At 44.5% G+C, this 26,806-nt stretch overlaps 1 protein-coding gene across 11 annotated transcripts in view; it reads right to left on the reverse strand.

The window, feature by feature from the left end:
• Window positions 1-26,806, reverse strand: part of FRMD4A (FERM domain containing 4A) — a 565,607-nt gene that overhangs the window by 160,234 nt on the left and 378,567 nt on the right. The window lies entirely within an intron of this gene.

A 26,806-nucleotide genomic window follows, 5' to 3' on the forward strand; every position in this document is an offset into this window, starting at 1 on the left:
ACCTACTGCACGAGGGTTGTGAGGATTCCATAAGCGATCACCTACACAGTACCTAGTACCTGACAATGCTCAGGAAAAGTAGGCTCCCCTTTCTCCTTCGATCAGTAACTGAATCCCCATAGAAATCACTTATCCTCTCATCACTGTGACAAGGACCAACTCTGATCAGAAGCTAAATCCTCTCCTGAGTAAACTCATATCCCTTTATCTCAGGAACCATGCATAAAGCATCATGATGCAGTGAGGAGAACAGAAAGCAGACGACTTCCCTTGGAATTGAACTTACACAGGCAGACTTACTGTAAATAGCATACAGTGTCTGCTCAGTCACACCTGCCTCCAAGCACTAGAGTAATTTACCTTCTCAACATCCGTCGCTGCCTCCTGCTTCTTTAGGGTTAAAATGGCATTTATTGGCTAAAGAAAGAAAAGCAAGAAGTCTCTCTTCTGCTTCAGTGCGACGCCCGGAGACACAGCACTGGCTTTCCCATGTTTGTCAGCATTTTAACTTGGAAGTTCCCCAAGTCTCCTCCCTGTGGGTCCCTTCCCCATCGCTCTTGCAAATTGCTGGCAGGTATGTGATGGAGAGATGCATTGAGCGGTGCTGATGATGTCATCTTCAATATAATTAAAAAGGGACTCGCTGGGGCAGGAGAGGGATGAAAAGGTGCATAGGTACTGGTTTCCCAGAAGGGGAAGGAGGGAAGAGTAACTTATGGCTGAAAAATATTTATTCCTGAAGAGCAGTTTCATTAAAGTCAGACAAGCAACAATGCAAAAGGCACAACAGCCCCTCCCTTGCACACACTGAGCTAATTAAGTGGATGAGGACAGATGCTGTGCCTCAGGGTCCAAAGAGAAATCGCGAGCTTGTAATACCCTCGTTCTCAGATCAAAAATATTCTAGTATTTACCTGCATCCCCCTGCCTCTGTTCCACAAGCTTTGAAGGAGGCTTACACAGTTTTTCATGGTATAAAATAGAGGGATTAAGAACATAAATATGACAGAGTCCAGTGGAGACGATCCGGCTATGAGATAACTAATGCCTGACGCTGGCATAAGAGTTGACTGGGTTCCAGAGGCTTTGTTAGGAGACCGAGGATGCGGGCTGAGCTCACACACACACACACACACACACACACAGGCAGGCCTATTCTTGGAAGCACACCCAAAAGGAATCCTACCGTATGGTTCCGCAGGAAAGTACAGGACAGCAGACAGCAGGGCTTCAACCTAGTCCCCAGGAATGACGGAAATGGCCTATTTCAGAGTGCAGGTCCCCTGGAGCCCCGTACACAGGCACTCTGTGCATGACTCTCCCCGCTTGGGGCAGATTTTAAAGCCATGTCCTGACACCTGATGGGATATTCTGGGAGAGACCTTTTGTTAGGTATTTACATAAGTGAATTTGGCCAGGAGTTTTAGGGGCAGCATTTTATGAGGTTTTTAACACATGCTAAAGGTGGCCATTAGGCAGCTTGGCATTGGTATTCTGTCTTGATTCTGAAGCCAAGACCCATAAGAAATGTGAAGTCAGTCCCAAATCAGGCAAAGCGTAACAGCCCTCTGCGGCCTGATAAGGCGAGAGGAAGGAATCGCGTCCAAAAAAAATCACATTCAAAAAAGCGAAAGCAGGTGAACTTGAGCCAAATACTCTTGGATCGGAGTTGTATGGATGGGAGGCACTGGGACAGTCAGCCAGGAGGCAGGGAATAGCTTGGAGATGGGCAGGGGGAGGCCCGCACGGCCGGGGGTGGGGGGAGAGCAAGAGGAAGAGGGGGACCCCTGTTTCCACCTGCGTCTGAGGGGACCTGCTCTTTGCTGCTGGGCCCCACTACTGCATAGCTGCTCTCATGGCCTCCATGCCTCTTCCTCCTTCTCTGCTGCCGGAACCCCTATTCCAAAGCCTGCGAGGTAACTCCTCTGCAGAGACAGCTGCCTTGATCTCATAAACCTGCCTCTGGGTCCCACCCTGGTGGACCCAGCAGTGTGATGGCCTCTCTGAATCCCTACACTCATAGAGGTCTGTCAGCCTCTCCTGACAGACCTCCCACGACAGTTTCATCTTTGTTCATCGTTGATTTCTTTTCAAGAATGGCTACATCTTGGGAGCAGGAACAGTGTCCTATGTATCAAAGCCCGCCTCAAACGATTAATGCTAAATGACTACTGGTAGATGAGTGAATGAACGATGGATGGATGGATGGATGGATGGATGGATGGATGGATGGATGGATGGATGAATGAATGAATGAATGGCGACGTGGAGAGAGGGTCTGAACAAGAGAAGCCTTCACACTGATTAAAAACCAGTGTCCTCTGAGTTCCATTCCTGGGTCAAGTCCCTTCTGAATCTTTACACGGGCCTTAAGAGGGCTCATGTCTTCTGCTCCTACCTCCCGCCAAGTTCAAGGGCCTCCTGCAGCCAGTGGAGACTCTTCCTCCGCAGGCACCAGAGAGGCATCTGCAACTGCTGGGGCAACAGAGACGGAACTTCTCCGCTTGCTCATTAAAACTCCCCTGGAGAAGGGTCTGGCTTAGGGCAAACCCCTTCTCTCAGTGGATTCTTCTGGTAGCCCCATCCACCCATGATAAGTGCAGCTGAGGAAGTGTGTGGGGAGGTCCGTCCGTGGGAATAAAGAAAGGCCAGGATGAAGGTGGGCATCCCAGTCTTTGTTCTCGTCACGTGCCTGTCTCTTTGTGTCAAAATCATTTCATCAAAATAAATCAGGGGCCTGGGAGGGCCATCTGCAACATTTAACTGGAAGACTGTCAGTGCGATGATTTACATGCAATGCGAAAGGACCCCCCACCCCTCCTGTCACTGGTGCTTGTGCCTCGTGATGGTCCATCTGGGGGTCGGACCGTGTGCTTCTCCATCTTGCCTTTGCTCACTGTCTCTTTGAGGCCTTGCATTTTCATTTCTAGAGTAGCATCAATACGTTTTACATTCATAATAGTGTGTCAATCTGTAGAGAGGGAAATCATCACAGGCTGTGACCCTGTGGCAGCAAGTGTCACTGGTTGCTAGGCAGGGTGTCCTCCGGGCAGGGAGCTGTCACTCTTATACCCCCCTTTCCTTCACTTCTACGAGAAAAGGTCAGCCTATGCCCAGGTCACAAGCATAAAAGATTCTGTTGTCTATGCTGCTGCCTTTCACAGCTTCTCTGAAAGACTGCTATCACAGAAGTCAAGGATTCGAGATGACACTAGCATCAGAGTGAGAAGGTGAAAAAATAAGGACAATATGATGGACCTTTCTCCCACAGCTTCTCCTAAGTCACAGTGCCATAGAAAGAACCCTTGGCTGAGATCAGAGACCACGTGCTTGTCCTGAGTGTGCTGGCCACGCAGTCCACGGTTCCAGCAGCAGAGACACTGGGATCTGCAGTCAACTTCCAACTGCGTCCTCACACCAATTCCCCACCCCTGCAGAACCAGCACGAGGCAAATGAACACCACCCCAGCGCTGCCAGCTAACACTGTATACGAGGCTGAAAGGAAAGGGAAGTTTGACACTATAAGTTCATGTTCAGGGTCAGAGAGAGAGAGAGAGAGAGAGAGAGAGAGAGAGAGAGAGAGAGAGAGCCTACATATGCATTCATGCACACATGCGCTCAGTATGGTAACTTTTGATATTTAAAAATGACTCCAGACCTACAGCGTTCCACATGACACTTCTCAGTGTGACAAGGAGGTACAGAGAAAAGTGGGACCCTCACTTCCACAGCCCCTGTTGGGTTTTTAGACAAAACCTGACTTCCTAGTAGAGCTCCCTGGATAACACGAACCTCACAGGCTGCCACCTGGAGCCCCGGGCATTGAATCACGATCTTAAGAGCCCAGGAGCAGCGTTAGTAAACAGGAAGGCTTTTGGAGTCAGACACCTGGATTGGAATCATGGCTCAGGAACCGCTGTGGGGTCACGGCCAAGTAGCTTAGTATCTCAGAGCTTCAGCTTCTTTTCTGTGACATGGGAACGATGCTACCGACCTTATAAATGTTGTGAAGATGAAGTACGACAGTACGTGCAAAATGGAACTCATGTCTCAGCACGTGATTATTACTGCACGCTTGTTAACTCCATCTACACTTTCTCTCTGCATTTCCCCCTCCACACCCCAACCTCATAACCTCCTCATGTCACGTTGCCTTATTGAGGGTGCAGGTCCTGCAAGTTGTCATCCTGGCATTCACTGGGGAGGGGACGAGTTACTCTGGGACAGTCCTCTCTGTCCTATCACATGGATTCATGTCTCTACGAATTCATCAAGCCCGATACCACAGGACCTTTTGAGCTGAGCCAGAAAAAACTAGAATCTCTTCTTAGCACATCATCTTCAAGACTTTCACTTCCTTAGTCAGAGGGTGGAGATAAAACGAAACAGAACAAAAACAAAAGCCTGCCCTGACTTGTATTCTAATGCATGAGAGGGAGGCTTTGGTGATAAATTGGACAGGAGAACCAGTTCTCCCCACTCAGGTCCCTGGGAGTCAACCTAGATGCTGCATTTCCTACATGCACTGACTCCTGTCCTTCAGCATCTCTTTGAAGAGACACCCTAGACTGTCCTTTCAAGCTCCTTGATTGAAGTGCCCTCCTGGTGAACAAATAGCAATAACAGTCAAAAGACTGTCGCCTGTGCTCTAAAGGTTTGTTCCTCCAAACAGACCCTGGTAGATTGTGCAGAGTCGGAGATTCTATAAGGGGAGGCAGAAAGTCTGGGTGGAAATACCATCTGAGATGGTCCATATTAGTGAGCTGCAGGCTTGGCTGCACAGGCGGATTGCCTGCAAAGACTGAAATTGGTCTCCACAGGGCTCAGGAATCAGTGGATTCTAATGTGCAGTTGAATTGAAATTCTGCTCCAAAGAAAGCATCATTGTGTTGAGGGGACTTTTGTTTGTGATGTTATCAGAATTCTGACACCTCACTGCTCACAGACTACTTCACACATGTGGTCCCCCCCTGGACATGGTACAGCCTTCATGGAGCACCCACCATGTGCTGGGCGGCGGGCTCGGTGCCAGGGGACCTGACGGGAAGCCACGATCCCCGAGTTGAAGGAGCTCACAGTGAAGCGGCCACAGTTACAGCTACTTACGGGGCACCCTATGCTGCGTGGGTAAGAGCCCCAATTCCAGAGCCACTCACTGCTGTGTGGACTCAGGCAAGTTAAACTGACTTCTCAATAAAATCACAGTATCTCATCATGTGTTGTGAGGATTAAAAGGTTTATAACAGTTAAAGCCTGAGCACAGTGTCCAGCCTTCAGTAAGGTGGTTAGAAGTGCTCAGTAATACCCACATTGTTGCAGCTCATCTTGACAACACCCCCATGAGGCAGTCCTGCTGTCGGTGTCATTCCTACGGGAAAGGTCGCGCAGCTATTAGGTGGCAGAGCTGGGCTGTAGACCCAGGCAGTCTGACTCTGGCTGCTGTGCATTTAACCACGAGGCCACACCTCCCTGTGCTGGTGCTGCTTGTGGGAAAGGGAGGATTAAAAACTAAAAAACAACCCACTAAACTCAATGCAATGTGTGCGGGCTGTCATAGAAACAGGACCGCCATGACTCAATAAAACTTGGTTGGATGAATGACAACACACCTGAAGGAAGGTGGGGGCCCACAGAGGATGGCCCCATAAGGAAGATAATGGACATCTGAGCCCTGTCACAAAGTTGGGGTCTGATTCTACAGGTTTTGGGGCACAGGGAACATGATCAGATGTGACCATTACAACTATGATGAACAAAAGGAGAACATAAATAGCCCCATTTTATGCCTGGAGAGACTGAGGCACCAAGGCTAGACAGAGCACCACCCATCACAGAGCTAGCAAGGGGAGGATTCTGAGTTGAAACTGGGGTGGACTGACGACTAAGTCCTCTCAAGCACATGCGATACCACTTCCTGTCAGTGGGAAATATTTAAAACATCTCTACTTCCATTCCAAAGAGAAGCTGTAATTGAATGCCCTTTAGGGTATCTTAAATGTCCAGCACTACATCTGGGAGACCACGGCCAAGGTCTATGCTTTTATTCAGTAGAACATTCTAGAAAGTCAGAGGGCACTACGTTAGGACTCAACAGGAATCACTGTGCTTTGGGGAAGTGGGGGGGGAGGGAAGTGAGTGTGGGCAGAGGAGGCAGAGGAGGGAGCAGCCTCTGACCATGGCTTTGTGGACCTCCCTTTTCTGGAAGCTCCTGGCCACTTTCCTGTCCCAGGAATTGGTTCAGCAGCAGGAGTGGCACTGTTCTTATCTGGATTTCCAGGAAGCACCCTCAGGGCAGTGGGCTAACTCAGAGCTCCTTAAGGGAGCACGTCTGGAGGAAAAATGGTCCAAACTCTAACCGTGGGGTCTGAGAGCCTCTGAGGAACTGTCTGTCTCCTCTTCTCTTCCTGTGTATCACGTGAATCAGAGAATGTTAAGCACGGTTACCCTTTAAGTCTGTGCTTAAGAAAGTGCATTTTATAGGTGGTATTAAGCACCTCCTTATTTCTTTCCCCTAAAGAGCCTACGATGTAAAATTCTATGAGAAGAGAATTAACACAGACATTAAGAAGTCCCTCAATTAAAAAGGTTTTGACTACCAAAATGCTTCCTCAGAAAGCTGCGAAGTATTTTTTAAAACTGTGCTAAAACATACATTACGCAAAATTTACCATCTTCACCATTTTTAAGCGTACGGTTCAGTAGCTTTGAGTACATTCACACTGTCGTGCAACCAATCTCCAGAACTGTTTTCATTTTGCAAAACTGAAACTCTATACCCATTAAACCAGGTATCAAGTATATTTTAAAGGGAAGTTAAATCAGTGACATTTTCAAAATTGAGCGGGTATGGCCTAGAGGAAGGACGGACATAGAGTACACAAACTTACAGGTCTTTTTCCATACCATTAATTCAGAATTGCATCATTTACTCCAGTTCTATTGCCTGATCTTTCACTCCAGTGTTTCGTGCGTACAACATATTAAAAATGTAAGAAATAAAGATTCTCAATAAATATGAAAGTCCAGTTGTGCAGAAAACACAGTTATTCCCCAAGAATCTGACCTTAAGAATATCTTCTTCATTTGTAGTCCACCAACACTTTAGGGTCAAGAATCGCACATTTTATTTAAGCTATTTAAACTGAATCTGAAAACTATGGAATTAATTTTTTTTTTTTTTTTTTTTTAAACAGCAGTCTGAAAGGAAAATCTTAGTGAATGGAGACACTAAACCAAATTTACTCCCAATCTGAACTGGGGGGTAAATGTCACATCTGTGTCGCTCAAAGTAGCAGGCCCTGTTCTTCAGCATACCGGACATTAATCGTTTTTCAGTTTTAATTGACACAGGACTAGGCCAAAGGTCTGACTCTCAATTTATCTTTACCCATTTCTTTATGAAAAAACCACAACCCTGACATTGAACAGCACGCCACAGGAACAAACTTCAAATTTTCACGGAGGGAGTATGTGCCACACCACGCCACGCCACGGAAAGGGCACCTGGCATGATGGCAATTCAAACAGGTGAGACACATAATTTGGATTAAATTTGTTTACAAAGCCATAAACAAAGTTATGTGGACTGTTCACGAACCGCACACACACTATGAAGAAGGGGGTCCATACTTGTCAGCCCGGGGCACGACCTTTTGTACTTGGATTTCAAATAGTAACTGCCTTTGTATGAGAGTCAGAGGCACAAATAAGATGGATATGTTTGAAACTTCATAACTCAACATCTTAAAAGTAACAGAACCCTGGTAATCTTGACTCATTTTGGTTTCTGGAGCATACACCTGGGACGACAACAGGGAGGTATCTCAGCAGTGGAAAGCCCCACTGTGAAGCAGTTTTCAAACCAAGGGAGACAGGAAAGGTGTGTTTGGGGGGGGAGGGGTTCGTGGGACAGCCCGATAAACACAGCAGGTCAAATTCCTGCACTGACATTTGCTCTGGTGTCCACACCCTATACCCACCCCCAGTCCCGCCGCCTGAGCCCTCCTCCAGCATTTATTTTAGGTTTGGTTCCTGTTGAAATGCCCTGTTCCTAGGGCTCTTCCTGCCCAGTCTTCCTGTGTTAGTGCCGATGAAGAAGTGAAACCCTCCACCCATGCTGAGTATGCCCTAGCACCCAGCAGCGTACAAGGGAACAAGGGGTCACTTCTCACCCCCACCGCCCCCACTAGCTTTCCAAGGCCAGGACAGTGTCCCGTGTTGCATTCATGACCCTGAGTACCACAGCGCAGAATCGGGGGGGGGGGGGGGTAGAGGCGTGGAGAAGTAAATAACGTTTGCCTTTTCTTCACAGAGCCCCTAACAATTCCTAATGTGGTTTCCAGAATGCCCACGAGCACCCCGTGACAAACTGCTCACCTGACCATCCAGGGACCACTTTGTGGGGTCTCGGGACCAACAGCTTTATCGAGGAAAACTGAGTGGTTGGGGGTCTCGGGTGGGCTCAGGGCAGATGCCCTTGTTGAGTCCGGTTGCAGAACTAGCCAGACTTTAGATAGTTTCATAGATATATACACACATCAAAAAAGATCAATTTTAAACATGTGCAGTTTCACTATGTCAATTATGCCCCAACAAAGCAGATAAAGATACTTAGAAACTTCTTTTTTTAAAAACAGAAAGATGGTACATGATACAAACAGTAAAAGGTATCTATGGTGAAAAGCACAGAAAAACAAGTCCCTCCCCAGCCTGACGCCCCCTGCCCGCCACAGCCCGGCCCTCGGTTCTAGGGGATTTTTCAGACACATGCTCTGGTCACACACAGAAGCAGCTCTAGGTACTTAGAAGTCAAGTCCCAAGTGGACACACGTTAGGAGGAAGCGCTCTTCCCTGAGGATGTGCAAGTCGGTTTGAAAAATACCAAGAATCAAGGCAGCAGAGGCGTTTGGTTCTCCGAAGAAACCAGTCTCTGGACACACATTAGTTTAGTCTTCCTGAAAACGTAACTCTGCCTGCAGACATGAGCTCAATCCCCTGTCCTCTTCTCCAGGAGGAAGAATAATGGGGAGGAACCAACCCCCTCACCCCCGAGGCTCCTTTTAGCTCCTGCAAGTATTAATTTTTGAATAATCAAAGGAAGCCTGACATTAGACAGGAGAGTTTTGAAGAAACTGACTCCATCCCCCAGGGCATAGGGAAAACTAAATGGATGTGGCTGAAATTTCTGGTCCAGAGAACCCAGTCTGCAGGGTTACAAAGAACATTGATAGAGCAAGGAGGGGGGGATGCAGGAGGTGCACGGGGAACAGAGGCAGGCCCGTGTTAACACACGACAGATTCCAGGGAGGCTATTAAGAGGGGGTGATTTAAATGAGTTTGAGAGAGCGCCAAATGGCTTTTTAAGCCAACAGGGCAACATTTTCCCTCTTGACTACACAGACCTCGCTCTTGCCTCTGAAATTCTCTGTTCAGCGTTTCCCCTCAGTCCCACTTTGGCACACACACTCCCAGACGATCAGATAATTCCCCGTGATGGCCATGTGCACAGAGCACACACATATCCGTACAGCGTCATCTGTCTGAGACCAAAGGGTCCGGCTGCTACAACGGGCCTACAGCGGGCCTCACATTGTGCAGCTCAGAACTTTTCTTTAAGGAATGAGTGTTAGTCTTTCTTGGAAGGAACTCTTGACATTCATCTAACGTTTTGGTGGCACCATCTTCCTAAAGAGCTGAAAACACTTTTTGTCATTTCCTTGGTGTTGGTAGCTTTCCTGAGAAAGAAAAAGAGCCACCTCTATAAAAATCAACATTTTTTTTCTGGGGGGTGGGGTGGAGGGTGGGCTGAGGCACAGAAAGGCCAGGCGGCTTACTCAGAGCCATCCCATTAGCCCCTGGTGGAGCTGACATAGGACACGTGTCTTGACATGGAGTGAGACGTAGCATTTCCCAGAGTGTTACAACATAGAGCCCTGGTTCCATCAGAACCTAATAAGCTGGAACCCCCAAAAGAAGTTTGTGGTGTAAGAGGGAGGGATTTTCATGGGTTGGGAGGCCTGGAAGACAGGCTAACAGGTACCTTCCAAGCAGGCCTCCTCAGTGGTTTGAACAGGGAAATGTGCCCATGTCTCAGATGGAAATGTACTGGTAGGTGTATTCCAAACTCACATGACACAGAACGCTCCCCTCACGGAGAAACTTCTGGGCCTCATGTTCCACAGAACACACTTTTGGGAATGCAGTTTCCTCAGAAGGTGGCCCTTTGAGAGGACCATCCAAAATTAGAAATACAAGTTTAAACCAACCAAACTGCCTCCTTTCTTGTTCCCTTAATATGGTCACTGAGCTGGAAAGAACTTCTCCCAAAGCACACTGGGCTGAGCCCGGCAAGGTTCGAGGGCCCTGACACTTGGGTTCTGCAGTCCCAACTGGATTCTGAATCACTGCCTCTCCCTGACAAGTGCCAAGAAGCCAAGAATTCCAGCCAAGATTCCTGACCTGTTTAATGAAACTGTCTAGAGCTTTCCATGGATCAGAAAGTCAGCAGTGGGGAATATCCGACCGTTACAAAAGATCACAGGGTCCTGCTTTCAGCCACCATGCTCTTTCCAACAGTCAGAATGGGCAGCTTCTGATTTTTTTCCCCTCCAAGTCAATCTCACCCCCATGTTTCTATCGTATGTATGTTCGCGCAGTGGTCTGACTCTGATAATCTAACCCCACATTCACCAATAAGAAATGTGTGAGTGTGGTGCCATCGTGACTTCCTGCTTTCTTCTCATCAAATCCCAGTTCCACCTCTCTTCCGCAAGGTGTGCCATTGAGCCACATGACTCCAGTTACACAGCACTGCCGGGAATCGTCTGTTCACTTCCTCACCCTCTTCCTTCTGCTTCATGTTCTGAAAACATCAGAGCTGTCAGAACATTTCTCCCTGGCCTCTGTGGCTCCCTACCCAGTGAACATCTTTAAATAGGATGGAGGAGGAAAGCAGGCTTAATTCTACCAGAAATCATCCTTTGCATGAAAGACCGGATATAACTTTTCTTCCTTAGTCATTCCCCTATTCAAAACATCTTGGGAAAGGATCTCTGATTTCTCCCAGACAAGAAAAAGCTAAAGGAGTTCATCAACACCAAACCAGTATTACAAGAAATGTTAAAGGGACTTCTTTAAGAAGAAAGAAAAATAAGATAAAAAAATATGAATAATAAAATGGCAGTAAATAAAAATCTATCAACAATAACTTTAAAGGTAAATGGATTAAATACACCAATAAAAAGACATAAGAGGGCTGAATGGATAAGAAAACAAAACCCATGTGTTGTCTACAAGAGACTTAGTTCAGAATGAAAGATACATACTGAGACTGAAAGTAAAGGGATGGAAAAAGATACTTTATGAAAATACAAATGAAAAAAGAAAATCTGGAATAGCAATAGTTATACCAGACAAAATAGACTTTAAAACAAAGGCTATAACAAGAGACAAAGAAGGACCCAGTAATCCCATTTCTGGGTATTTATCCGAAAAAACTCAAAACACTAATTTGAAAAGATATATGCATCCATATGTTCATCGCAGCATTGTTTACAATAGCCAAGATATGGAACCAACAAAAGTGTCCATCAATAGATGAATGGATAAAGAAGTGGTACATATACACAATGGAATATTACTCAGTCATAAATAAGAATGAAATCATGTCATCTGCAACAATATGAATGGACCTAGAGGGTATTTTGCTAGATGAAATAAGCCAGATAGAGAGAGAGAGGGAGACAAATACTTTATGATTACACTTATATGTGGAATCTAAAAAACAAAATAAATGAACAAGCGAAGCAGAAACAAATGCATAGATACAGAGAACATTTTGATGGTTGCCAGATGGGAAGGCAGTTGGGGAGATGGGTGAAAAAGGGGAAGGGATTAAGAAGTACAAATTGGCAGCTACAAAAGAGTCATGGGGATATAAAGTACAGCCTAGGGGATCGAGTCAATAATACTGTAGTAAATATGTATGGTGCCAGGTGGGTACTAGACTTATCGGGGGGATCACTTCGTAAGTTATACAAATTTCTAATCACTATGTCGTACACCTGAAACTAATATAATATTGAATGTCAACCATAATTGAAAAATAAAAAAATATTTTAAAAAAAGAAGCTCTGATTCTATCGCACCATTTATGCTCTACCTTCATCAACTCATCTCTTGCAGTTGCACTCTTGGTTTGTTGCATTCTTGGTTTCCTGTCTGAATTTCTTTTTGCATATCTGATTGTACTGACATTATGTTCTTTAGGTTGTAGGCTCCTGGGGGATGGGGGAAATGCCTGTTGTCCTTTACTACACAGTCTAAAATACTGGCCATGACACTGAATAAAAGCCATCTGATGATGCTCAAGATAAACGCAATGGTTACCAGAACTTTAGGGCTTGGCTGGAAGAATCACCGCTTCTGAAGACATTTTAGTCATCCATCTATACAGAAGACTAAGGAAATTATATTTACGAGGAAATATTTTTTAAATGTCACTCCACAGTGTGAAGTTTAGCCACCAGGATTCCTGCCATGAAATGCCTACTAAAATAACTGAGGAAGTCTGGAGATGTAGTTGCAAAGTTCTAAGGTTTTCAGTGAGGTCCCCGTTAATTTGGCTTTGGGCACAATTAGCATTCTTCTCTTTCCTTTCTCCTTTCAGCTTACTGAACAACCAGAGTGTAAGATTAAGCCTCACGTGCTTTTCCTGGTTGCCGCGTGATCATGTAAAAGACAGAGGCTCAATGGTCGTCAAGCCCAGGCCCACCTCACAGTCTCCGGGCTCAGGGGAGGAAGCCATCACCTTACAAGCCTTACAAGCCATCACCCATGTGTTTTAGGGGTTGAGATTAGGGAAGAGTGGATACCTACCATTACAGCAAAGACTTAGGTCTGAGCTGGCATGTGCTGACCCAGCTCTGACTCCCTCTGTGAAACCCTGAGTCTGAGGGCAACAGCTGCCTTCAGAGCCAGAACAGAGAGAACCAGCCCTGTGACTCGCCCACTTCCCAGGTGAGAAACCCGAGGCTTATCCCAGGTAGCCTAGCAGGTGCCCCAGTAAAAAGGATGTATGAGTGCTACCCAGGGCCCACAGGACGTCAATGGCTGGCAGCTTTACACACACTGCGGCTTTTAGGCCTCAGAACCGCCCTTTGAAGAACCCACTTTTTATTTTCTTTGACTTACTTTCTTTAGAAAACAAACAAACAAAAGACTTAGAGTCTAAAGCTTCAAGAGGTCATTTGCTCAAGATTACTGTCATAGACTGAATTGTGTGTGTCCCCTCACAAATTCATAGGTTAAACTCCTCACCCCAGTGTATTTAGAGGAGTAATGAAGGTTAAATAAAATCATAGGGTGGGACCCTAATCCAATAGGACTGGTGTCCTTACAAGAAGAGGGAGAGACACCAGGCGTATGCACACAGGAAAAGGCGACATGAGGAGGGCACCACGAGAAGGCGGCCAAGTCAAGGAGAAGGGCCTCAGGAGAAAGAATTCCTGCTGACACCGTGATCTTGGACTTCCAGCCTACAGAACTGTGAGAAAAGAAATATCCGTTGTTTCAGCTCCCAGTCAGTGGTACTTCATTATGGCAGCCTGAGCTGACAAATAGAGTCACACAGTTAAAACGTGGTCTGATGTCAAAGGTCATGCTTGGGGGCAGTAGAGACATCATATATTAACTTTGGTCTTGCTTCAATGAGCCTTAAGATTTAGGGCGCCTGCATCGTTAGCTCCCGTTGTATAATAAAGAATCTGATTGACTTTTGTCCCTGGTTCCTGGAAGGAAGACTCTAAATTCCTGTGATTTCCTCAGGAACAGGAGTGTCTTTCAAATTACGATTATCTGTAATTCTGGTCACAATCCTGCAAGGTAGTTATTCTAATTCTCATTTTAGCAACAACAAAGCTAAGGTTCATAAGGGCAAATATTTCCCAAGGCCACACACCATCCACATGGGGAGAGAGAGCCGGAATTCGGACCCGCATTTGACTCTATCCAAAGTGTGGGCTTCATCACGTCCATGCCTCCTAAGCCTTGGTACATTTCTCCATGGGCAAGTGTTGAAAAAAGAAAAATAAGGTTAGTGTACATAAACTTCATAAAGCTAAATGTACCCTATTTTAAAAGACTCTTCTTTACTCTGCTTTCATATCCTTTTTAGTGTTTTCCTTTTTTATTACATAAAGTTACAATAGTCAGCGATATTTTTTAATATCTTTACTTGGCAAAAAAGAGAACACATTCCAGCCCCACTTTCCTTTATCATTAAATGTTCTGGTCCTGTATGTCCCAAAACCTGGGAAGCCCTGTCTCCCAATGGCTGTGAGCCACAGAGGGAAGCTCCAGAAAGGCACACAGATCTGTAGTCTCCTCTGCGTTCAGGTCTTATTGCCTCAAGGTCCAGAGTGCGGGAAAAGCACGCAGGCCCCGAGGCAGACTGCTGCCCTCTATCCGCCCCCAGCCCAGTGCGGGGTGGAGCCCGAGAACTCGCATTTCTAACACGTTCCCAAGTGATGCTGATACTGCCAATCCAGGACCGCACTGAGAACCGCTGGGTGAAGCCCATCCCATTAACTCTGTCCCCTTGGCAGTGCCTGGTTCTCAGGGATGGTCTATATGGTCTAGGGGGCAGCAAAGGTGTGACGGGCGGGGAAGGGTCTTCCTCCATGATCAGAGAGTTGACAGGAGGAGAAACGCCCTTTCCTGTTTTTGAATACTGTTGTGCAAAGATGTGTGTGGTGCATGAGGCTGCTGCAGCCAGCGTGTGACCAGTCTCACCGTACAGGTGGGACGCCTGCAGCACGTCCCTGGAACAAATGCACTCACAGTGAAGATGAATGGAAGATTATTATTTTTTTCATGTTGATAAATACAATTTAGTGAGAACAGTGTTGTTGAACTAAGGATTACATAGCTGTGCAAGCCCCTAAGATTTACGCAGGGGTGTCTGTGTGTGTTTGTGTCTAACAGCCGACTTAATGTGGATGGCATTCTCGATATCACAATATCATTAGCTTATATAGGCAAATCTCGTTTTAGCATGCTTTGCCTTATTACATTTTTTACAAATTGAAGGATTGTGGTAACCCTGCACTGAGCAAGTCCATTAGTGCCATGTTTTCAACAGACTCAGATGATGGTTAGCATTCTTTAGCAATAAAGTGTTTTTTAATTAAGAAATGCACCGTTTTTAGACATCCTGCTACTGCACAGACTATAGTGTAAATATAATTTTTTTATGCACTGGAAAGCAAAAGAATTCGTGTGACTCGCTTTATTGAAATATTCACTGCATTGGGGTGTTTTGGAACTCAATCCGCAATGTCTCTGAGGTGTGCCTGTGTATCATTTTCTTAATCTCTAAAAGGTGGGTGAGAAGGCAGTGATTTACCCACCTCTCCAACTTACAGATATATGATAAAAATGAAATGGGGAACTAAGGTAATTTGGAGGATTATTACAGTTTGATCACACCTTTGTATGAGCCTACTGATATTCTTTCTGGTATTTTATAAATCACTGACACTATCACAAGAGTAAGGAAGGCTAATAATGGATTTTTATAATACCAACAGATGGCTCACTTGAATCTAGTAACGTATCTTAGGATATATCAACACTTTAAAATATAAGAGTCGTTGTAAAGATCTATTGCCACCCTCAGAGAACTCTGCATGAGATTTTTAAATCTTTTCCACTTAAAAAAAAAAGTGTTGACCAGTTTTGAACGGGTAGTTGGGCATTTCTGGAGCCAAGGTTCGCCCAGGAATCATCAAAGATCGTTGGGACCCAGCAGGCCTGGTTAGGCGCGTGTTCTTCTGAGCCTCGCAGAGTCACACAGAACACATCTGAAAGCCCCAAAACGTCCATCCCACTCTGCGTTACTAAATCTGGCTAGCGCACCTCAACCTCTGTAAAGGATACAGTCCTGAATGGGAAACAAGCTAACGTGAACTTGTGAGAACTTGAGTTTGCGAGTCACGGGCTGGGAAACCAATCACTAACTTGTGTATAAGGGACAGTATAGTGTTTGTCTTCAGTTTTTACCCTCCCCCAGGTCACAGCCAATACAATCTATTTGTATATAACTGTGCTTCAGGATCATTTCAATGTATAGCATTATGGATGGGCTGAATAAGATACTGGATAAGCATTACTGATAAGATACTGGGCTGAAATCACCCCAGTCATGCTTTTCTATTTCATCTTCAGGAATGATGAGTGATTAGCATGTTTTGACAGAACTGAAGGTCAAAACCAAATTCACTTATTTGGGTGGTTATCAGTACTTTGCATGAATATCTCTCTCTCTCTCTCTCTCTCTCTCTCTCTCTCTCTCTCTCTCTATATATATATATATATATATATATATATATATATATATATATACACACACACACACACACACACACACATATACATACCAAGTGTATACACATTTTAAGAGATGTTATCTATGCTCAAGCAGCAATTCACGGTACTCAGATGTGTCTGGCCGCTGATGGTAACAACTCTGAGCACCTCTTGTAATTGCAGAAGTCAAATGTGACTTGTATTCATCTTTTGTTATCAGTATATATTGAGTATTATAATTTTAATACAGATTTTTCCTTTCTTAAAATGTGTATACATTTTTTTGACATCCTCTGTATATACTGCTTGTCCTTGTATGACCTTGTCATATGAGTTGTATATGACATTGGAAGGATTAGAAGTTCATGAAAAGATGAGGGGACAATGCACTGCGAAGCCTGGAAGATTCAACAGCTAAGACATTTTTGATAGACAGTTAACCCATCACTTCTCAAGAGAACTTACACTGACTCTAAAAATTATCCATAAAGGCTTGCACAGGGTCATAATAAAGACCAAATCACTAGGAATAATAATAGAGTAAATTATGTAGCATTTCTCCCCAAAAGGCTGAGGTAGTTAACATTCCCATTTTACAGATTGGTAGCAAAGGCAAAAGGCTTGCCCAGGTTACCATAGCTACTAAGTGGTCCAGCCTGGGCATCTGATTCCAGCTAAGAGAGTGCACGTGAGGTGCCAAGAAGTCTCTGAGCACTTCATATGTTCTAATTCATTGAATCTTAATCACAACTCTATGAGGCAGGTACCAGTATCAATTTACAGATACAATTACAACAGGAAGACTGGACGCAGTTATCATTCCAAGGTTACAGACAAAGAAATTGAAGCTTAAAGAGGCTGTGCAATTGGCCAAGGTCATGGAGCTAGTAGTGTTGGAGCTGGTCGCTCTGTGACCTTGGCTAATTTTGAACTTGGGCCAGGTTTTGAAGCTAGGCCGCCTGGCCCCAGAGCCTGTGCTCTCAATGCACTGGTTACAAGTTGCTCTCACTCTGGAGCCAGAGGCCTGATTTCGAATCAGGTCTCTACAATTTACCAGCTGTGCCCCTCTGAATACTTTCCTTAACTCCTCTGTGTCTACATTTCCGCATCTAGAAAATGTGGACAGTAACAGTTACCTCAAAGAGTTGTGGAGCTGATTATCAGGGGATGACTTAGCACCTGTGAAGCCCTTAGAACAGTCTGGAACAGAGAGAAGTGCCCCATTAGCTAATGTGATGATTAATCACTAAGCTATCAAATTTCCCAAAGCATTTAAAAGATGGCTTATATCGTTAGAACTGGATTTACATTTAACTGTTCAGGAATGTGTTCATTGCATAAAGTAAAAGATACATGTATTTTCTATCATCTGGTTTCTACCTAGAATAGTGATTTCTAAACCCTGAAGTGTCTGCTGAGGCCCCGTGGGTGGATCCCTGTTAGTCGTGGGGGAAAAGCCGGTGGGGTTCGTACCGCCTGCACGTATATGATATTGGACAAAGGATTCTGCAAGTAAAAAGAAGTTTGGGAACCAGTGGTCTAAAAGATGACAGAAGGGTCCCATGGTTGCTCTGTCCATCACTATAGATGCAATTTCCTACCATTGTCTAGTTCAGGACCTCAGTTCTGCTGGGCCAAGGGTGGCAGCTATGACAACACAGGGTACACCTAGAGGGGAGGCACTCAGGGGCGAAACTACCTTCTTCATCTCCTTAATATTCTGCTCTTATAAGGACAGGGTCACATTATGGAGGGACAGGAGAGTCCAATTCAAAAAGGGTGAAGTACTGAAGGCTCTGAGAAGAATAACCCACCTGAGATGTGCAGAACAGACGGTCCAGAGCATGGGGTTACAGAGGCCGGTGGGGAGGCTGCTACAGGACTCCAGGCAAACAGAGCAGGGACAGAGGACGTGCTGATGAGGAGTCCGGGGTGGTAAATGTCTACACAAGGGGGATGGTGGGGATGGAGAAGGAAGGTCACTTCCTCACAAGGGGGAGAAAAACTGGCAAGATTTCAGGACGGGGATGGAGTTGAGTAAGTCAAAAAGGAGTCTGGATTCTGAAGCTTGGTTGCCTCGGAGGCTAGTGGGGCTTGCCTTCAAAGCAGGTCCAAGAAAAAGATGCCCTGGGTTTGACGAGGAGTGGGGAATACTGGGTTTGAGTTGTGTGTGTGGGATGGGGCTGCCACCTCGGTGCTCCCTGACACATACCTAGCAGGCGGCCGGGAACTGGGAGTGGGGCTTTGGTAAGATGGGGAAATCTGAGTTACTTTAACAGCTAATGTGTTAGTTCTGTGCTGGGTGAGTGAGGAAACAGAAAAGCAGAGAGATTCAAGGGCTATGAGGAAGGCCCATCAGGGTGGAAGAGTCAGGAAAAAATAGAAAGCAGCTTAGATTTCCTCGGACTTTTCGATTTCTTCTTTCTCCACCTGATATTGGGTAACTCCTTATTTTTCAGGAGAGGGCTTTCCTCCCTCTCTCCCTTTCTTCCCTTCCTTTCCTCCATCTGATGGGTGAGACACGCAGCAGCAAAGGCTGCCCCCAACATCCTCCTGCAGCCCCTCCTTATAAGGAAGGATAGGGTGCAGTTGGTATAAATGCACGGAGAAATGGGGCTGTCCCAGCCACGGAAATAAGTAGTGAGAACACGGAGCCCACAGGAGGGACAAAAAGAACACCCTCCCCTCGATTTGTAAAAAGTTGTACAAAAAATAATCACTTATCTCCTCTAGACATGACCTCTTGCCCCTACGGTGGGCCCATTTAGATTTGCATGGGATACTAATAGACAAACAATAAGAGATTTACCAAATGAGCAAGTGTTTGAGCAATGTGCCAAAAATCAATCTGTGAGGAATGGAAGAAAAACAAAAAAACACTCAGATTAATTCTCACATTCCTGGGCCACCGTCTTTTCCAGATTTCGCTCTGTTTCCACACGCTTCTTAGGGGTATGTGTATTATGTGTGTCTTTCCCCTATATACATAGTTATTCACATTTTGCTGAACTGTGTGGTGTATTAATTTAGTTTTGACCGCCCCCCCCCACACTTTTCTTAACCCTCTTGAGTAGGGAGACAAAAATTAGGAGCCCACAGCTTGCAGGCATCTCCTGAGGTTCCTTATCTACAAACACTCCCATTGGGCTACCGTAGAGAATATGTGGAAATGTTTTCGTAAAGGGATCAAAGAAAAACATAACTCAGCAGTAACACAAAAGCAAAAACAAACACATGAAACCCACTTTCTGGGGGTTGTTCCCGGAAGGGGTGGGGCTGTGCCGTGTCTTCTCCTCCCTTTCCTTTCTCTCCCTTCACATTCAGTTGAAACCACATGAAAAGTCCTTTCAGTAGGACAATGTCGGCCAAATACTGGCCATTTCAAAGGTTCCAATGAATACATTTTAAAAGTAGTTAAAATTAACATCCGGAGAATGGGGAACAGAAACAGAAGTGGGGTGACGGTGAGGAAGGAGGGTCAGATGGAAGAGAGGCACAAAGATAGGCTGTCTGCTCAACAACCAGAGTCTGGAGCCGACAGCCGCGAGCTGGTCTCCTCTCCTCACCCTCGGCCAGGCTGAGCGGTCTGGCCCTTGAGGTGTGTGTGTGTATCCTGACACTCCTTCCTCTCTCACAGCTCCACAGGGACACTGGGATTCTCCTTTGTTCCCAACTAGTGCACAGCTCACCACCTTTCCCATCACCGCCCTCGCTGGAGAAGGGAGATGTACAGGTCCCGCCCTCCTCACCAAGGGGGAAACTGGTTAGCTGCTCGGGTCAGCCCAGGGGATACTTTATGGTCTAGTTCTGATTCCTCCAAGCCACTCAGCGAACTTTTGATTACAGGTAGAGTGGCCTTTACGTTATCTGTCTCTCATCTATCCCTTAAAATCTATTGGCTTCACCATGTGCCTTTAAAATATTAAATACTGTCTGCTACCCCCAGGGGTTGGAAAGACATCTGTTTGGCTCATGGACAGAGTGGCTGGCTTTGCAGCCTAATAAATGATGACGGCACTCATGGTGCAGTTTGAGGTCAGCCCAAAGCAGTGCTGCCTGGCACCGCGTTGGCTCTTGTTTTATGAGGTGGTCTGGTGGCCTGGGAGGCCCCGGACAGAAGGCTCCTAACACCAAGGACTCTGGTCTGTGCCCAGCTTCTGCACGTGGCTTCCCAGCCCTGGCTGACACGGGACCTCCTGGTAGATTCAGACCAGACAGAAGCAGATGGCAGACCTGGCTCATGCGTCCGTGGTCGGGCCAGCAAACTGGGCCACCCATCTCAGCTAAGAAGATATGGAATCAATTCTTTTTTTTTCTTTTTTTTTCTCGATGACATATGCTTTCAGGGGAATTCCTGGTTTACTTGGTAGGGAACGTATTTTTACAGAAGAACATTATAAACCACGGAAGTAGCTGAGGACGGGAGGAGAGGGTACCTGGAGAAAATCCAGGTCTGTTCATTTACTCAATGTAGCACAGAGTTCCCGATTTTTTTTAAAGTCGTATAAAGGGTTGTTTTTTGTTGTTGTTGTTTTTCCCCCGTCACAGGCCAGAATATTTAATTTACCTTCAGTGCTGCTTCACTAGGAGCCCATATTAAGTTACATAACCTTGAAGGTGGGGTATCACTGCACCCCTGTCCGATGAAGTGATGAGACGGCAAGGATTTAATCTGCTTATTTAATCCCCTTCCACACCTGATACCCTCAGGCTTACACATGATGTGAAAATCCTTCATTATCATGTGTCACATGTTTAAATTTTCGAAAGTGAGTTCAAAGAAATGCAATGACCTGGGTAAGCCCGTCATCAGTTCTCGACCTGAGATGAGGTGCAAAGTCTTTCATTCCAGTCACTTACATGCTGGTGTTAAGGGCCAATGTCTCAGCCACGTTAGAGGTGAACTATATCATGTCTCAGGTTTTCATTGTATACACTTTTTACGGTACAGTGAAAAGAGACAAGGGGACAACATTATAAGACCTGTGTTCAAGCTGTATGTCCTACTCTGTGGACTCAAGCAAGTATTTAAACCTTCTGAGTGTGTTCCCTTCTCTGAGATAGCACCTAATTTACACAGTCAACATGATGGTTAAATAAGATATGCTCCACAGAGTCTCTACAAACAACTGTAAAAGGCAGTCGTTACTATGGAGGACAACCAGTGCATCTGGGTAACCTTAAACGAGTCTATGTTCATAACTATTTTCTCTGCTTTAAATGATCTTTTTCCGTCCTTTAGAGACAGCTGTTCAACAGAAATATAACGGGAGCCACAAATGTGAGCCTAGTACGAAATTTAAAATTTTTTAGTAGCCATATTAAACAAGGAAAAACAAATAGGTGAGATAAATTTTAATTATATATTTCCTTTAACCTGATTGACCCAAAATATCATTTCAATATGGAATCGTCACTATAAAAATCATTAGTAAGACATTTTACTTTTTTTAATATGAGGCCTTCATATAACAGCACATCTTAGCTTGGACTGGCCACATTTCAAGCGCTCCAACTGTATTACACAGAGCAGCTTTAAATCTTTCCTGATGTTTCTGTCCCACTGGTTTCCTCAAGATTAGGGACACCATGTCACATACAACAAAAAGCCAGGTACTATCTTTAATTCTTTTGAAAAATACTGACTAGTTGAAATTGGCTCCACTTCTCAGAATCACAGGACACTTGGTTCCTCTATTTTAGCAGAAGTAGACAGTTATAATTGTGCTGCCAATGGTCACTGAGAGAGGGGGTCAGAGAGGAGAGACACAGCAATCCTAGAATACTGCCTCACATCACCGAGCAGCTTCCTAAACAAAACAAGAAGTGGGGTTCAACTATTTCGAAAAGAAATACACACCCCTATGTTCATTGCAACATTCTTTACAATAACCAAGATATGGAAGCAATCTAGGCGTCCATCAATAGACAACTGGATAAAGAGGATGTGGTACATTTATACAATGGGCTATTACTCTGCCATAAAAAAGAATGAAATCTTGCCATTTGCGACCACATGAATAGGACTATAGAGTATTATCCTAAGTGAAAGAAGTCAGACAGAGAAAGACAAATACCATATGATCTCACTTACATATGGAATCTTAAAAAACAAAACGGAAACAAACTCATAGATACAGGGAACAAACTGATGGTCACTAGATGGATGGGGGAGCTGGGTGAACAAGGGGAAGGGATTAAGAACTACAAATTGGTAGTTATACAATAGTCAGGGGGATGTGAAATACAGTATGGGGAATATAGTCAATAATATGGTAATAATTACGTGTGGTGCCAGGTGGGTACTAGACTGAACAGGGTGACCATTTCATAAGGTGTATACATGTATAATCACTATGCTGTACACCTGAAATTAATATTATGGCAAACGTAATTGGAAAATAAATTTAATTAAAAAAAAGAAGCGGGATTCATTGTGGCAGAGTTGGGGGGATGGAGAGGACTCCCATTTGTAAACAGCTCTGTCATCAAAGGGAAGACATTCTGCCAACAGAGTATAATGTGTGTTCTGAAGTGCTGGGGGGAAGCCCTAAAACAAAGCATCTCATGTCTGTTTTTCTTGTCCTGGCCTGTCCTCCTATAAGACAGGAGATCACAGTATCTTGAGCTTCAAGGGAACCTAATAAGGAAGGGCCCACCTCAGCCATTCCAATCTGGTAAAAAATCAATTCTATTTTTAGGCTACCCAAGAGAAGGAGCCCGGAGCCTTCCCTATTAAACGCTTCCATCTATTGACCCTCAGTGTCAGGAAACTCTTCGTGATCTTAAATTATTCTTATGAAGGCTCAACCACATGTCCCTTTCTTTGCTTTCAAAATGCTCCCCTAAATATGCATTCAGATCAGGAAAAAAGTGAAAAAAGTAATTTTAAAGGAGTAACCATATGAAGACAAGACTTGAGAAGTTGAATATAAAACATGCATGGCACCCTCTTATAAGGTTCAGAAAGACACTGACTGAGAGATATACATGATGGTGGCCTCTCTTGTTTCGATGCAGATATTTTCAAGGACATTTCTAATTGGTTGAAACAATTTTGGATGACGGAGCACAAGACATTATCTCGGGGTTGGATGGGAGCGTGATCTGGCTGGACAATCTGCCCCTATATCGATGACCAAGGGTGACTTGTTACTGAATGCTCACTTCATCACTCCAGCTGTCCTTAAGGAAAATATAAGGATTTAGGAGTCATATGGTAATTCCCTGGGTGTCAGGGACCGGCCTGTGGATTTAGGAATAAGCCTTTCGAATAGTAAATCCTACTATGTGCACTCTTGACCTCTGCCCATCCCCCATAGGTAATGCAGGATTTACTCGGGGCACTCAGGGATTTGGAAGCACAGATCCCACTTGGTAATCTCAAAGGGCGTTAGAAAAAGCATTAAATGTTGGGATTGTGGCCATTTTGTTGAGATGGAAAATGCTACCATGGCTGTGGTCAGGTCTACAACACCACAGAAAATCATCTGTGTGGTTGACTGGTTACCTGCATCCTCCTGTAGGAAGCAATTGTTAGTAGTTGATTCTGTCAGCTCAGTCTCTAACACTTGTGAGGTATAGCCTTTGAGGTGTCTCTTACCTCTACAGTTAATGGCTGAAAAACTAGACCTCTGAACTCTGCAGCTACTCACAAATGTGGCAGGCAATCACCCTTGTCTAAACCCTAGTGCTTCTCCATGGTAGGTAAACTTTTCCTCCATCTTATAAACCTTGTCAGGTAAACGTGGAAGCATCCGGACCTCCCATCTCCTTGACTCCAGATCAAAAGATTGTGAAGGGCATTGCTGAGTCCAAGGCTTGTTACAAACATTCTGAAATCGTTCTCAACACCCCCCCATCCACCACTACCCCAACAACAACAAAACCTTCAGCAACAACAAACCCTATCACTTTGTGAACTTAAAATATCAACAAGAAGGGTATGAAGTCAAAATGTTTTATGCTATTGAAAACCTAGAGAGGGGTCCAGATTGAGCTGGAGAATAGGGACTCCCTTTACAAAGGATTCTGTCAAAAGAACATAATCTTGGACAATAGAACTTTGTGGAGGAGAAAGAAAAGTCATATATGTATGTGGGTTTTTGTCTAACAGTTTTAACCTTATTTCTCCAAGTTTTTCTGAAGCCCTCTCTGCAATAATGTAGAAGGGAGTTCAGAATCGTTCCTTCTTTATCTTTCCTTTTTTTTTTTTTTTTTTTTTTTTTTGGTGTTAAACTAAATCCCCTAGTAAGGAATCATTCTGTAGCAAGAAGTCATTTGGGAAAGTAGTAACACGGCACCTTAGGAGTCACCCATTCTTACTCAACAAAGATTTATTTAGTAACATCTGTGCCAGGCATTGGGCTGGGTTCAGGGGATACAGTGATCAAGACACAGACCTAGCCCTTAATTTGTTGCAGGCTCTAGGAAATGCAACATGTAAAGAGGCAATGACAGTGTGTGTGACAATGAATTGTGACAGTGCTGTAAGAGGGAAACCGTTGGCGGAGGAGAGGGCAGTTAAAACCCAGACTTGGGAGGGGCAGAGGTTAAGGCCAGGAAAAGCCTTGGTATGGGGTGAGGGGGAAGCATCTTCTAAGCTGTGACCTGAAGACTTAACAGAAACCAGACAGGTACAGGCATGGGGGTTGGGGAAGAGAGTGTTCTAGGAAGAGGAAATAAAATGCGAAGCCTGTTCTAAAAAGGGATGGAAAGAACACGAACGCCTCTTGTTTGGCCTAATTCATCATTTTCTTGATGGTGAAGGGCTGAGATGACTGCACATCAGTAATTAAATATCTTTTCTGTGACTAAGTCCTTTTAGGATGCCTCCATTCATACTTTCCCAGGGCGGGCTGGCCAAGAGACATTAACTTCACTGTCACTTGAGGTCTCATTTCCTGTTTCAGAGGGCAGCTGCGTTTTAAGCCTCCAAGCCTTGATATTAAAAAAAGCATCTAAGACACAACAGACCATTCACCTGCGAACTCACACTGATTCTTAACAACTTAAAGTTCCAAATGCTTTGTTAAAGCTCCTGATCCTGCTAAGTGAAGAGCTCACACTCACCCCAGTTCCCCTCTACTCTTTCACAGCCCAGATCCACGCCACAAGCTTGGCTCTTCATAAGACTCCAAATAAGGACATAATCCAAAATGTGGGAGAACTCTACACACATGGATAAATTAATCCCAGTATTTCCTTGTCATAGTGGAAAAATTATAAAAAGAAAAAAACCAACAAAAACCCAAATCCTTAAATGTAAACCAACGGGTGAATGATTACATAATAATGGTATATCCATTTCTGGGATTTATGCAGCCATTAACAGAAATGACAATTTATAATAACATGGAAAAGGCTAGTAAAAGACACTATTAGGTGGGAAAATAAAATACTAGAATTATGCATTCATTATGATTACAACCATGTAAGAAATACAAATATGAAGACTACTGGAAAGAGATTTGCCAAAATGAGAATAGTAGTTGAATTAGTGTGCTGTGATATTCCCTATTTCCTCTGTTTCCTACATTGCATGTATAATGCCTTTATAATTTAAATACTATTAAAAGTATTAACTCTTCAAGTTAGCAATCGTAACATTTTGAAATCCAAGCAGCATGTACATGGAAACACGAGATCAGAGTATTTATATGTGATTCCCCACTAAGCAGTATTGTTCCCCCCAGTGAACTGAGCGTGTTGGCGTCACTTAAACCTACTGATAAACTCTAGCTTCGTCATGGCAAAATGTGACGGACGATAAGTAGCACTGCCCTAGGAATCTGACTGACATTTGAGGAGATCAAGGAAGTACAGTTATAAAAGTAAGAACCGAAAAACAGAATTGGAAGTAAGTTCTTTAAATCAAGTTTGGAAATGTCACTATTCTTTAGGGCCCTGGGTAAAACAATGGTGTTTTCAAGAGTAAGCTAAACAAGCCCAGGGACTGTGATTCTAATTAGTTCTCCAACTTCTCTGACACTAATGTGTTCTTAGTTTGAGGATAAATTGATTGATTTCCTGTGTCAGTTTCTCCAGATGTTCCACAATGTTGCCCCCTGGGATGGGGTAAGGAAGTTACTCAGCTCTTAGAATGGAGGCAGAGCCAAGAGATCGCTTCTCTTTCTTCACATCTCTGAAAGCTTAACTTGAAAATAATGAACTGTTTTCTAGACGACTCAATCAGTTTTAGTTGCAGCAAGAGTTATTTAGGTTATATTATAATTAACTTCTTCCCAGCAGAAAGAATAGCTAATGGCAGTTGTGGAATTTCCTTTTCTAGAGATTTGCAACAATAGGTTAGATGTACATCTGGCCTTGACTGCTTTAGGCGTGGTGTACAAAGAAACAGAATGAACAAAAATAGTAATCACACACACAAAAATATCAGGGTGTGTCCTACTCCAACTCTTATAGATTTTCACAGACAGA

The sequence above is a fragment of the Rhinolophus sinicus genome, chromosome 1 (genome assembly GCF_057876585.1).
Source record: "Rhinolophus sinicus isolate RSI-liver-muscle chromosome 1, RSI-T2T, whole genome shotgun sequence".
In the NCBI taxonomy this organism is placed as follows: Eukaryota; Metazoa; Chordata; class Mammalia; order Chiroptera; family Rhinolophidae; genus Rhinolophus; species Rhinolophus sinicus.